The sequence below is a fragment of the Mesoplodon densirostris genome, chromosome 7 (assembly GCF_025265405.1).
Source record: "Mesoplodon densirostris isolate mMesDen1 chromosome 7, mMesDen1 primary haplotype, whole genome shotgun sequence".
NCBI lineage: Eukaryota > Metazoa > Chordata > Mammalia > Artiodactyla > Ziphiidae > Mesoplodon > Mesoplodon densirostris.
This window is the reverse complement of record NC_082667.1, coordinates 14,451,510-14,463,982: the sequence shown is the minus strand read 5'-3', so window position 1 is coordinate 14,463,982 and position 12,473 is coordinate 14,451,510. Positions and strand designations below refer to the sequence as shown.

The following is a 12,473-nucleotide window of genomic DNA, read 5'->3' as shown; positions in this document are numbered from 1 at the left end:
ATGCAGGTGGAGAAAAGGGGATGGATTTTAGAGATACAAGGAATGTCAAGGACTGTCTTTATTGTGTGACTGTAGAAGGAGGGTAAGACATGGATGAAAATGAAGTTTTGGGCAAGCTGAGTTTGACATGTACACTAAACAAGGGTAGATGTGGGAAGCAGCTGAAGATTCAAGCTTGGTATTCGAGAGATAAAAATTTAGGAGTTATTAAAACCAAGGGGGTGGATGATAGTACTAAGGGAGAGTACATAGTGAGAAGAGCCCCAGGTTACAGTTTAGATGAAACCAGCATCTACAGGACAGGTAGATGAGCCCCTTAGACCACCATGTACAGTGTCTGACACATATAAAATGATCAATTAATGTATGCTGGGGAAAGAAAAAAACCCACAATAACCCAAAATGCAGTAACAGTCTTATCAAATTTGAGTTTTTGCTACTTGAGGGAAACTTTATTACTTTCTATGTCTGGCTGCAAATCTACACTTAAAAAAAATTAAAAGAACTCTGTATCTTCAAAACCACCACCAACTTGAGGTTGAGGCCTTGGGTAAGTTACTTAGCCAAATATATATTGCCTCAGCATGCTTGTGTGTAAAGTGGGAATAACAACACATACCTCAGAGGATTGTTGTGTGGATTAAATGAGTCAGTACATGTAAAGCTCTCAGACTAGGTACCTGGCATCTAGCAAGGGCTCAAAAAATGTTAGCAATTTGCTATCATTATTTGGCATCCCAAATTTGAATTTATTTCATTTCTAAATTACAGTTGACTTTATTTTGGAATTTTATAGGATTAAAAGGGCAAATCTATAGGCACCTCAGAATATTGTTTAATGCATAAAATATATGATCATATTAAATCAGTTATGTTGAAATAGTTATGTATGTTGAATATAATATAGTTATGGTGAAATATAGTTATCAAAATATTTTGAAATGTGAACATATGGGCTTCTCCATTAATATATTAAATAAAATCTAGCAGCAGATTTAATAACTACTGTAATTCTTAAGTTATGAATAAAAATATTTTTATATACTACATAACATGATTATGAAAATGATTTCTATTGGTGACAAAGGCATAGGTTCTTATAATATTATTATAGTTTATTGCCTACATTATTAACTGAAGAAAATGTCAAAATTTCAATTAGGACTTCCCTGGTGGCACAGTGGTTAAGAATCCATCTGCCAATGCAGGGGACACGGGGTTTGATCCCTGGTCCGGGAAGATCCCACATGCCGCGGAGCAAATAAGCCCGTGTGCCACAATTACTGAGCCCAGGTGCCATGACTACTGAAGCTCACACACCTAGAGCCCAGGCTCCACAACAAGCAAGCCACTGCAATGAGAAGCCCGCACTCCACAATGAAGAGTAGCCCCCGCTCTCTGCAACTAGAGAGAAAGCCCGCACACAGCAACGAAGACCCAACGCAGACCCAAAAAAAAGAAAAAGAAATTTCAGTTAAAAGGTTAGTGCAAATAAAGATGTAATTATTTTTCCATACAAATTTACAGAGTCCCTGAATTCTAACCCAGCTTAAAATCTCTTGATTTACAACCTTTCAAACTCTATGATCAAAAACTTTAGGGCATTCCCTGAGGACATGTAACTTTGCCATCAGTTTTGATGTGGAAACACTGTGATATATAAATGTTGTTGGACAACATTTTAAGAGTAAAATATGAAAGGTTTAAAAAGTTGAAAAAAGCTAGCTCTGTCCTTTACTTATTGAGACTTTATTTTCTCCTTTGTATTTCCATTGTATTAGATAAATAAATGTGAATGTAGAATTGTAAAAAAAAAGACTTTAGGGCACTGCTTACAATCATCTCAAAGTCCCTAGTTAAAATAACGGTTAACACCCATCCTGTATTTCAGTAGCACTTTATATTTTACATGTATTTTTACAATCATTCATTTTCTATGTATTTCATAATGTAAATGCAAGCACGCTGTTATATTATCTCATTCAGGTTTAGTATCTTTCTTTTTCATATTATTCTTAGTTATGTGACTCTTACTAAACTGTAAGATTCTCTTGAGCAAAAGCTTTTTGTCTTATTAATCTCTATCCTCAAAAGGGTCAAATAAATAAATAAAGTATCATTATCCCCTTTTTACATATGGGGAAAAAGAGGTTCAGCGTCCTGCCCAATGTCACTTAAGTAGGGGAGAATGGTCTAAAAGAGATTTCTTTTTTTAAATTTATTTTTGGCTGCGTTGGGTCTTCGTTGCTGCACACAGGTTTTCTCTAGTTGCGGTGAGCGGGGGCTACTCTACGTTGCGGTGCACAGGCTTCTCATTGCGGTGGCTTCTCTTGCTGCAGAGCACAGGCTCTAGGCACGGGGGCTTCAGTAGTTGTGGCACACAGGCTCAGTAGTTGTGGCTCATGGGCTCTAAAGCACAGGCTCAGTAGTTGTGGAGCACAGGCTTAGTTGCTCCGCAGCATGTGGGATCTTCCCGGACCAGGGATCGAACCCGTGGCCCCTGAATTGGCAGACGGATTCTTAACCACTGTGCCACCAGGGAAATCCCTAAAAGAGATTTCTTGATACCTAGTTTGGTGAAATTCCTACAACTTACCTACATATGGTTTCTACATTATCTATAGTGAAATCTATTCACACTCTACAGTATAAATAGTAAGAATTATTTTGGTGATTACTTAACTCAATAAAAATATAAAGAGCAAATGAGAGTATATGTGAAAGACAAGTTTATTTGCCTCCAAAGGACTTAGGTAATTTAGGGAAATTTAAAATACAGTTAGTTGGTAAGGGGGAATCATCCCTAATCAGCAGCTGCCGAATAATCAAGCCTAACTACCCAGTTGGACCTCACAACACTGTTAACCTGTCTTTGCATAAGAAAGAAATGACTACAGTTTTAATTATAATTTGGGGTTATCCATGTAGTCCAAACCTTCTCCCTCACAACCCTTATTCCATTGAATATTGACTCTACCAGTTGAAAAGGAAAATCTTTCATTGAGATTAATAAAAAAAACAAAAGGGTGGTAGACTATAATTTCTATAGCTCATACTAGTTTTAAATTTATAACTATAATTCTAGAATATTTGCAGGGGGGACGGTAGGGGAAAGTCATTAAAGTGGCTACCTGTTTTTAAGTTAAACTTTGCCTCTATCTGCAAATTTTAACTAGCCATTATCACAAAGGAAAGTAAAGGCCTTAGGAACATTCAGAACATATTCAGGAAGTAATGAAGAAGACCCTCAGAGTTCATAAAACGGAATACATGTAGAATAAACCAACAATTTCATGAAAAGTCACACAAGTTAAAGGCCTGAATGATCTCTTTAGGGAAATGTAGTGCTGTTTTCAATATACACAGCAAATTAAAACCAAACTAACATTCATAATAGCCAGAGTGGAAACAACCCAAATGTCTATCCACTGATAAACAGATAAAATGTGGTAAATCCACAGAATGGAATAGATTCAGTAATAAAAATTAAGCACTATAAAGAATTCCTAAAACTCAACAACAAAAAAAGCAAACAACTTGATTAAAACATGGGCAAAGAACCTGATTAGACATTTATCCAAAGAAGACAGACAAATGGCCAATAAGCACATGAAAAGATGCTCAAGATTACAAACATTAGGGAAATGCAAATCAAAACTACAAGTATTACCTCACACCTATTAGGATGGCTACTATCAAAAACCCAGGAAACGGGGCTTCCCTGGTGGCGCAGTGGTTGAGAGTCTGCCTGCCGATGCAGGGGACGCGGGTTCGTGCCCCGGTCCGGGAAGATCCCACATGCCGCGGAGCGGCTGGGCCCGTGAGCCATGGCCGCTGAGCCTGCGCATCTGGAGCCTGTGCTCCACAACGGGAGAGGCCACAGCAGTGAGAGGCCCGCGTACCGCAAAAAAAAAAAAAAAAAAAAAAAAAAAACCCAGGAAACAACAAATGTTGGCAAGGATATGGAGAAATTGGAACCCTTCTACACTGTTGGTGACAATGTAAAATGGTACAGCTACTGTGGAAAACAGTATGGCCATTCCTCAAAAAATTAAAAACAGAATGACAATATGATCCAGCAATTCCACTTCTGGGTATATGCCCAAAATAATCGAAAGCAGGATCTCGAAGAGATATCTGTACACCCATGTTCATAGCAGCATTACTCACAACAGCTAAAATATGGAAGCAACCCAAGTGACCACTGATGGATGAATGGATAAGCAAAATGTGGTATACACATACAAAAGAATATCATTCAGCTTAAAAAGGACAGAAATTCGGACACATGCTATAACCTGAGTGAACCTTGAAGACGTTATGTTAAGTGAAATTAAGCCAGACACAAAGAGACAAATAGTGTATGATTCCACTTATATCAAGTACTTAGTCAAAATCATAGAGATAGAAGGTAGAATGATTGTTGCCAGCAGATGGATGGAGAAGGGTAATGACGGGTTACTGTTTAATGGGTATAAAATTTCAGTTCTACAAGATGAAAAGAATTATGGAGATGGATGGTGGTAGCTGCACAACATTACAAATGCATTTAATGCCACTGAGTTGTATATTTAAAAATGCTTAAGATGGTGAATTTTACGTTATGTGTACACACACAAAAGAAGTGAAGTACTGATATGTGCTGAAACATGGATGAACCTTGAAAACATTATATTAAGTGAAAGAAGTCAGTTGCAAAGGACCACATATTATATAATTCCATTTATATAAAATGTCCAGAATAGGCAAATCTATAGAGACAGAAAGTAGATGAGAGGTTGCCTATGACTGGGGTGTTTGGGGATATTAGAAGGGTGTTAAGGAGTGTGGGGTTTCTTTTTGGGGTAATGAAAGTGTTCTAAAATTGACTGTGGTGATGGCTGCACAAATCTCTGAATATACTGAAAGTCAGTGAATTGTACACTTTATTTTTTTTTTTTTTTTGCTGTACGCGGGCCTCTCACTGCTGTGGCCTCTCCCGTTGCGGAGCACAGGCTCCGGACACACAGGCTCCGCGGCCATGGCTCGCGGGCCCAGCCGCTCCGCGGCATGTGGGATCTTCCGGGATCGGGGCACGAACCCGTGTCCCCTGCATCGGCAGGCGGACTCTCAACCACTGCGCCACCAGGGAAGCCCGAATTGTACACTTTAAATGGGTGAATGGTATGTCAATTATATATCTCATTAAAACTTAAAAAAACAAACTAACAAAGTTTACTAACAGAAGTCCTTAGGAGATAAGAGTGATTTGTTAAAGTTGCCAATCATTTTACATGTGAATGGGCTGGCTGTAAAATAACAGGATCTAACACTAAGGAGTTACTCCATTCCAGTTTTACCTAAAGCATTCATTTGATGAATTTCCCTGTGGGTAAACCCTGATGACTCAAGGCGTTCACAGGAGTAAAAGTAGATGTCTAAACAAATAACCATAATACAAAATGTATCATATGTGGAAAGTGCCCTAAGCAAGAGACAAATAAGGGTTAACGGAGTTCAAAGACAGGATCAACCGCCTGTGAGCAAGGGACGGTCAGTGAAAAATCTCATAGAAAGGATGACATCTGAGCTCAGTGATAAATGATAGGTAGATTTAAAAAAATAAAAACAAAAACAAAACCAGGAGTGGAGAAGAGATATTTTAGTCTGAGAAAACGAGAAAGGCAAAGTCTTGGAAGTAGAAAAGTACTAGGCATGTTTAGGGAACACTAAATGGCTCCATTTATTAAGTATAAGACCAGAAAGACAGACTAGGGTCAAATCATGTATAATCTTGAATATTAAACTAAACAGCAGAGGATGCTGATGACCTGAAGCAGGGCAATGACATGATCCTAATTACTTTAGAAAGATAAATCTATGCAGAATGAATTGGAAGGGAGAGAAAGTAGAGTCCTGATAGGAAATTATTGCAGTACTCGAGGACAAAGATAAATAGAAGCCAGACTCCTAGGAATGGAAAGGATGAGCAGAGGAGACTAAAGCGAATTACATTAAAGCAGCAGAATCAATAAGCCTTAGCAACTAAGGATGTAGGAGACCTAGTAGGAGGCTCCAGTCTACATGACTTGGAGAACAGTGGTGATAATGACAGAAAAATCTCAGAAGAAAGTTCTGAGTTGTTTGTTTTGGGGGAGTGGAGGAGAGGTTAAGAATATGATGAGTTTCATTTTAGACTTGAGAAATATGATCTTCAAGTGGCTGGAAATGTGGCACCAGGAATGAACAGAGGGCTCTGGATTTTATAAACATAGATGTATGAAACCAAGTCTTCATTACATAGCAAGGTTTGATGCTTTAAGAGTAAATAAAATTGCCAACAAAGAGAAGCATTAATAAAATTAATTTGACCTATATATGATGCTTGCTATGGTTCAGTCTAGTCAATACTACAAATACTCAGAAATTTCAAATTACTCGGCACTCTTAGGAGGTTTTACCCTAGCCTAAAACAGAGGGAAAGGCAAGGGAGTCAGCTAAAATAAATCTGTTCCACAGAAATATTATCATTTTATACCACTGCTGTATCTAAAATGTCTTCCAAAGAGCGCAGGTACCATAAAGTACACACTCCTGCTGAAGAAGGTTTAGATGTAATTATTTATTTTTAGACCAGATGTTAAGAAATGTTTCCAAAGACATACATAAAGACACAACTTGGAATAAACTCTGAACTTAGAATAAATTTCAGTTTTAAGTGTGCATTATGTGCTATCATTAATATATAGACCCCTGCAATCTATGCATTTTCTCATTCATCAACCAGCTAAAAGGCACAGGGAGATTAAGTCATCAGTAATGTTAGAGTTGGGCTAGAACCTTTGTCTCCTATCTCTCAGTCCACCCACCACTCTTCCCCATCACTCAAGGGTCCACGTGTAGTGTTCTTTTACTTTAAATTCCTGTACCACGACATCTTATAAGAATAGTTATACAGCTACTAAACATACTGTTTTAGCTTTCTACTTGGGAAGAAGCTATGACAGTAAAACTATTTTATGGCTAATTCTCAAGCTCTTGACCTTCAAAAGCTCTTCACTATCGCAACACAAGAGATCTAGATCTGATTACCATTCCTGGACTCTCACTTCTGGCTAAGAAAATGCTACTGCAGAAGCACAGAATGAGTCTGAGGGAAGTTTGAGGAAAAATTCTGCCCACTCAAAAAGCAAACCCTGGGCTTCCCTGGTGGCGCAGTGGTTGAGAGTCCGCCTGCCGATGCAGGGGACACAGGTTCGTGCCCCGGTCCGGGAAGATCCCACATGCCGCGGAGTGGCTGGGCCCGTGAGCCATGGCCGCTGAGCCTGCGCATCCGGAGCCTGTGCTCCGCAACGGGAGGGGCCACAGCAGCAAGAGGCCTGCGTACCGCAAAAAAAAAAAAAAAAAAGCAAACCCTTTGAACGACCAATAAAGAATGATGTAAATTTGCTCAAAAAGGAAATGATTATAAAACAAGGATAAGACAAAATACACATACATGCCCAGAAATCTTTACTCAAGCTATGCCTAAGAAGGCCAACTGGATTAAAGAAGCATGGCAATTATGTAACTGTCACAGAAAACTTTAAATTTTATTACTTGGCTAAGCCAGACAAAATCTTATAACTTAAGTAGCCAGTAACAAAAATGACAAGCCTTTCCCTCTAATTTAAAAAAATCTCACTACCTCCAGGTAATTCTCATTAACAAGGACAAGTGTTATCCTCTTGTAGTATTCTGCATTATCAGGGGGCCAGAAATGTGAACTGCTCCTCTAGTAGGTTATCTCAACAAACTTGGGTGGGCTTGCTGTAGTAGTCCTGGGATGGTGGCCTCCCACCAGTTCCTTCAGAGAGGGGTAAAGAGCTGACTCTTTCACACCGTGCTATTGGTATCAGTGGGAAAGAGGGTTAACTGGACTCTCCCTAATAGATGATCACCATCAGTGTCTTCAAAAGGGGGACTCTATAGCAACACAGGCCTCTGGGGAGACACAGAGCTAAACCCGGCTGTGAATTAGGTCAACTTTGAGAGTTACTGCTCAATTGTACCAAGGTAGCTGAAAATCTAATGCTTACTCATCCCAAAGCTACCCAGGTCTCCAAATCCCAGGCTAAGGACCCAAGGCCCAGGGCACTAGATCCAGCTCCACCCATCTAGCTTAGTGGGATTATACATGGTAAAAGCAATCCTCTCCTCACTCCAAGTAGGAACCAGGCTGGGGCAAAACTCGGTTCTGGGCACCGCTCAACAACTGCATATCCAGACCAGCAACCTAGGGCCGCTGTCACCACCCAGAAGTAGAGCAGATGCCCCAGGCTTTAGCTCACTGCAGCCGGCATTGTTTACGCTCTTTCGCCGCCTTAGCATCTGAGAGGCCAGCAAAGTCCCCTGTACAGTCCACCAGGACTTCCGGCATGGGCTCGGGACGCTTGACCCTCGCCCTTAGTTTGACACTTACGCTCCCCAGGCAGGGAGAGGTCGGGGCCCTACGGTCCGAGGCAGAATCTGCAGGAATACCGGGCGGGCGGGGGCGGTGGTGGCATTGGTGCCGAGGCCGCTGAGAAACGCCTCCTCGGGGGCGGGGCCCAGAGCTCACAGTCAGAGTGCCCGCCCCACCTCGCCCCCGCCCGGCACACACTGACGGCTTAAAGGGGCCGCAGCGTGCCTTTGCTCAGAGGTCTGCAGGACCCAGGGTGCTCCTTCCAGCCCAGAGGGCTTCCAAGGCAAGAGGTGAATGAAGGCCCAGCTAGGAAAACTCCACCGCAGCTGGGTGGGGACCTCTTTTTTTGTGGCAACACAGATAATGTTACAGAAACAAAGGAGGTGACCTGTTCTTACTATCACAATCCTAATTCCTCCTCCAGGGGCGAAAAAAGTTGCTGCAGGAAACAGTCAAAGCATCAGGGTAAACATATAGCCCCCATTATGTAAGTGGCTTCTTCCATTAACTTGAGCGGTTAGTGTTTTTCAAATGGCAACTCAAAGGCACAGAAAAGAATTCTGACAGCCTGCACTGCTTCACCTCACCCTCTCAGTGACTTCTTTCTCTTCTGTACAACATGAGGAATCCTAGACAACAATAGAAGACGGAAATAGGGGCAAAATAGAAAAGTAACATTTCCTTCTTGTGAGTAAAATGTGATCTTGGCCAAGAATTCACTACAAGTCTATGTAGATAAAGAAATCTTGCGTGCAAATACAATTGTGATGTGCAGTCATCTAATGTAATATGAAGAGTTCTTGTGAAAAATTGTAAGAGAAACTGGATTAATATCTCAGGGAGTTAAGTAATGGTCTCTGAGCTCTCCACAGGTCAGACATGAATTTTAAATTTCTTTTCATAGGAGGAATTTTTCCTCAATCTCAGATTATAAGCTTTGTATGCATTTTGTGTCTCCTTTATACTGTCAGGAAAGAAATGTATGTGGTTATTAAGCCGGTGTTACCTTCATCTAATCTTGACGAATAAACATACCTTATTAAAACCGTAAGCCACCACCAAACCTCTATGGGAATCAATTTAGTAAAGCTAAAGACCATTTACAAGTGCCCTAACATCTTCCATCCCAAACAGGGGTTCAAGTGGAAATTTAGATTCCAAAGTACAGGTCCAAAGACTGCTCTAATATGGAGCAGACCCAGGTTACCCTTATTCTGAAGGTCTCAGAAAATTCTAGGCTAAGGTTATCATGAAGAGAAACTGATTCAGATTAGAACAGTCTGATTTTGAACTGCCAAAAAAATCCCATTATAAAGTGCATTTAACTGTGAATGATACTTTTGAATTAAGTAATTAAGACCTTCTTTCATTCTGTCTGTATCAAGCTTATCACACTGTTCTGAGAGTAATGGTTTGTAGATCAGCCTTCCCATTAGATTGTGAGCACCTCAAGGGCAAGGGTTGGAATGTAGCTCACTCATCTTTTTTCCGTGTGATACCAAATGAATACTCAATAAATAATTAACACAAAAGGTATGACCAACACTTATTTTGACACAGGAGTCCAGATAACTTCAATAAGCATAATACAGTGAGTATATGTGCGCATGCACACACACAAATGGATAATACCCAGTGCTGTGCTTATTAGTGAATTAAGAATTTAGAGAGAAAAAAATCCATTTATTGTACAGCTCAGTACAATCAGATTTATATCTTTTGCTCCAAAGCAAAGACATTTTATATAAAAATTCCTAAATAATACTTAGATATCTTACCAAATATCACAGTCCAAACACAGCCCATCTTATTTTGGTTACTGTATCCTTTTCTTTACTATACCATGAAGAGACTAAACTGGACGTGTAAAACCTTCACAATTCAACAAATTACCAGATAGACGTATTCTCCTTAACAGGGCAAAGTTGAAACTGTTTAGGAAATGACTTAGCAAATATTATATGTGGAAGAAAACATGGGAAAATGATAATTCATATATTAGAAAGGTGGCATTTCTTGTGCTTTTAAAAAATCCTTCTTCACTGTAATGTTTTTCCTGCAACAAATCAAGCAGAGATAAGAAAAACATTTATTGTACACATAGCCAGAGCAAGGGGGAAAGAAGTTTTAAGCATTAACTGGAATTCTTTATTAGATCATATTCAGTGAAGGAAAGAGGCCAAGTTAGAGATTAAGAGCATGGACTCGGGGGCCAGAATGCTTAGTTCAAATCCTGGTTGTGCCGTTTATTAGCTGTGTGGTTTTAGACAACGCCTACCTCTCTGTGCTTCTGTTTTCTATTTGTAAAATGAGGAATTTTTTCACCTTATTGGGTTATTAGGAGAATTAAATGAGTTAAGTTTATTATATTTGTAAAGTGCCTAGAATTAATTGCTATACATAAGTATTTGGTAAATAAAATACATAACGTTCAACAAATACTGTCTGCCTTTTCTGTTACATTCCTTTTAAAACTAAAATGCAAATGTATAGCAGCGTTCCCCCCCACCACCACCCGATTGCTCCTAGTTACCTGTGTTCTCAGCTGTCAGAAGTAGTGTTAACTGAGGATCAGAGGGAGAAGAGGTGCCCCATTCTAAGAACTTTTAAGTCAGGTTTACTAAAGTATAACTTACATATACTAAAATAAACTTAAAAAAATTTTTATTGGAGTATAGTTGATTTACAAAGTTGTGTTAGTTTAAACAACTCCACTTACAATAGCATTGAAAAGAACAAAATTTTTGGAAATAAACCTAACCAAGGAGATGAAAGACTTGTACACTGAAAACTACAGAACAATGCTGAAAGAAATTAAAGAAGACACAAATAAATGAAAAGACATTCCATGGACTGGAAGACTTAGTATTATTAAGATTCCATATATCAGAAAATAATCTATAGATTCAACACAATCTCTCTCAAAATCCCAACAGCATTTTTTTTGTAGAAATAGAAAAGTTAATCCTAAAATTCATATGGAATCTCAAAGGACCCTGAATAGTCAAAACACTTTCGAAAAAAAAGTGTTGCAGGACTCTCTTCTTGATTCCAAAACACATTAAAAAGCCACAATGATCAAAACAGTGTAGTAATGGCATAAAGACAAACAGACCAATGGAACAGAATAGAGAACCCAAAAATAATCCCTTGCATTTAGGGTAAAATGATCTTTGACAAGGGTGCCAAGACCACTCAAAGGGGAAAGGATGGTTGGTCTCTTCAACAAATGGTGACTGGAAAAACTGGATAGCTACATGCAAAAGAATGAAGTTGGACACTTACCTTACACCATACATAAAAATTAATATGAAATGATTAAAAACCTAAATGTAAGCTCTAAAACGGTAAAACTCCTAGGAGAAAACATAGAGGAAAAGCTTCATGACACTGGAATGGACAATGATTTCTTAGATATGATGCCAAAAACACAGGCAACAAAAGCAAAAAGGACAATGGGGACTATATCAAACTTAAAAACTCTTGTGTATCAAAGGACACAATAAACAGAGTAAAAAGATAACCTACAGAAGGGAAGAAAATATTTATAAATCATTTATCTGATAAGGGGTTAATATCCAGAGAATATCAAGAACTCCCACAACAGAACCCTCTTGCACTGTTGGTGGGAATGTAAATTGATACAGCCACTATAGAGAACAGTATGGAGGTTGCTTAAAAAACTAAAAATAGAACTACCATATGACCCAGCAATCCCACTACTGGGCATATACCCTGAGAAAACCATAATTCAAAAAGAGTCATGTACCACAATGTTCACTGTAGCATTATTTACAATAGCCAGGACATGGAAGCAACCTAAGTGTCCATCGACAGATGAATGGATAAAGAATATGTGGCGGGGCTTCCCTGGTGGCGCAGTGGTTAAGAATCTGGCTGCCAATGCAGGGGACACGGGTTTGAGCCCTGGTCTGGGAAGATCCCACATGCTGTGGAGCAACTAAGCCCGTGAGCCACAACTACTGAGCCTCCGCGTCTGGAGCCTGTGCTCCGCAACGGGAGAGGCTGCAACAGTGAGAGGCCCGCGCAC

General features: G+C 39.6%; 1 protein-coding gene across 3 annotated transcripts in view; it reads right to left on the bottom strand.

Moving 5' to 3' along the window:
* Window positions 1-12,473, bottom strand: part of CKAP5 (cytoskeleton associated protein 5) — a 115,634-nt gene that overhangs the window by 88,397 nt on the left and 14,764 nt on the right. The window contains exon 1 of one of the 3 annotated variants that reach the window (XM_060105442.1): window positions 8,441-8,461. The exons of the other annotated variants lie outside the window; for them this stretch is intronic. The gene's annotated coding sequence lies outside the window, so the exon portion shown is untranslated. Of the gene's footprint in view, window positions 1-8,440; window positions 8,462-12,473 lie in introns of those variants that run through there. 3 annotated transcript variants of the gene reach the window in all.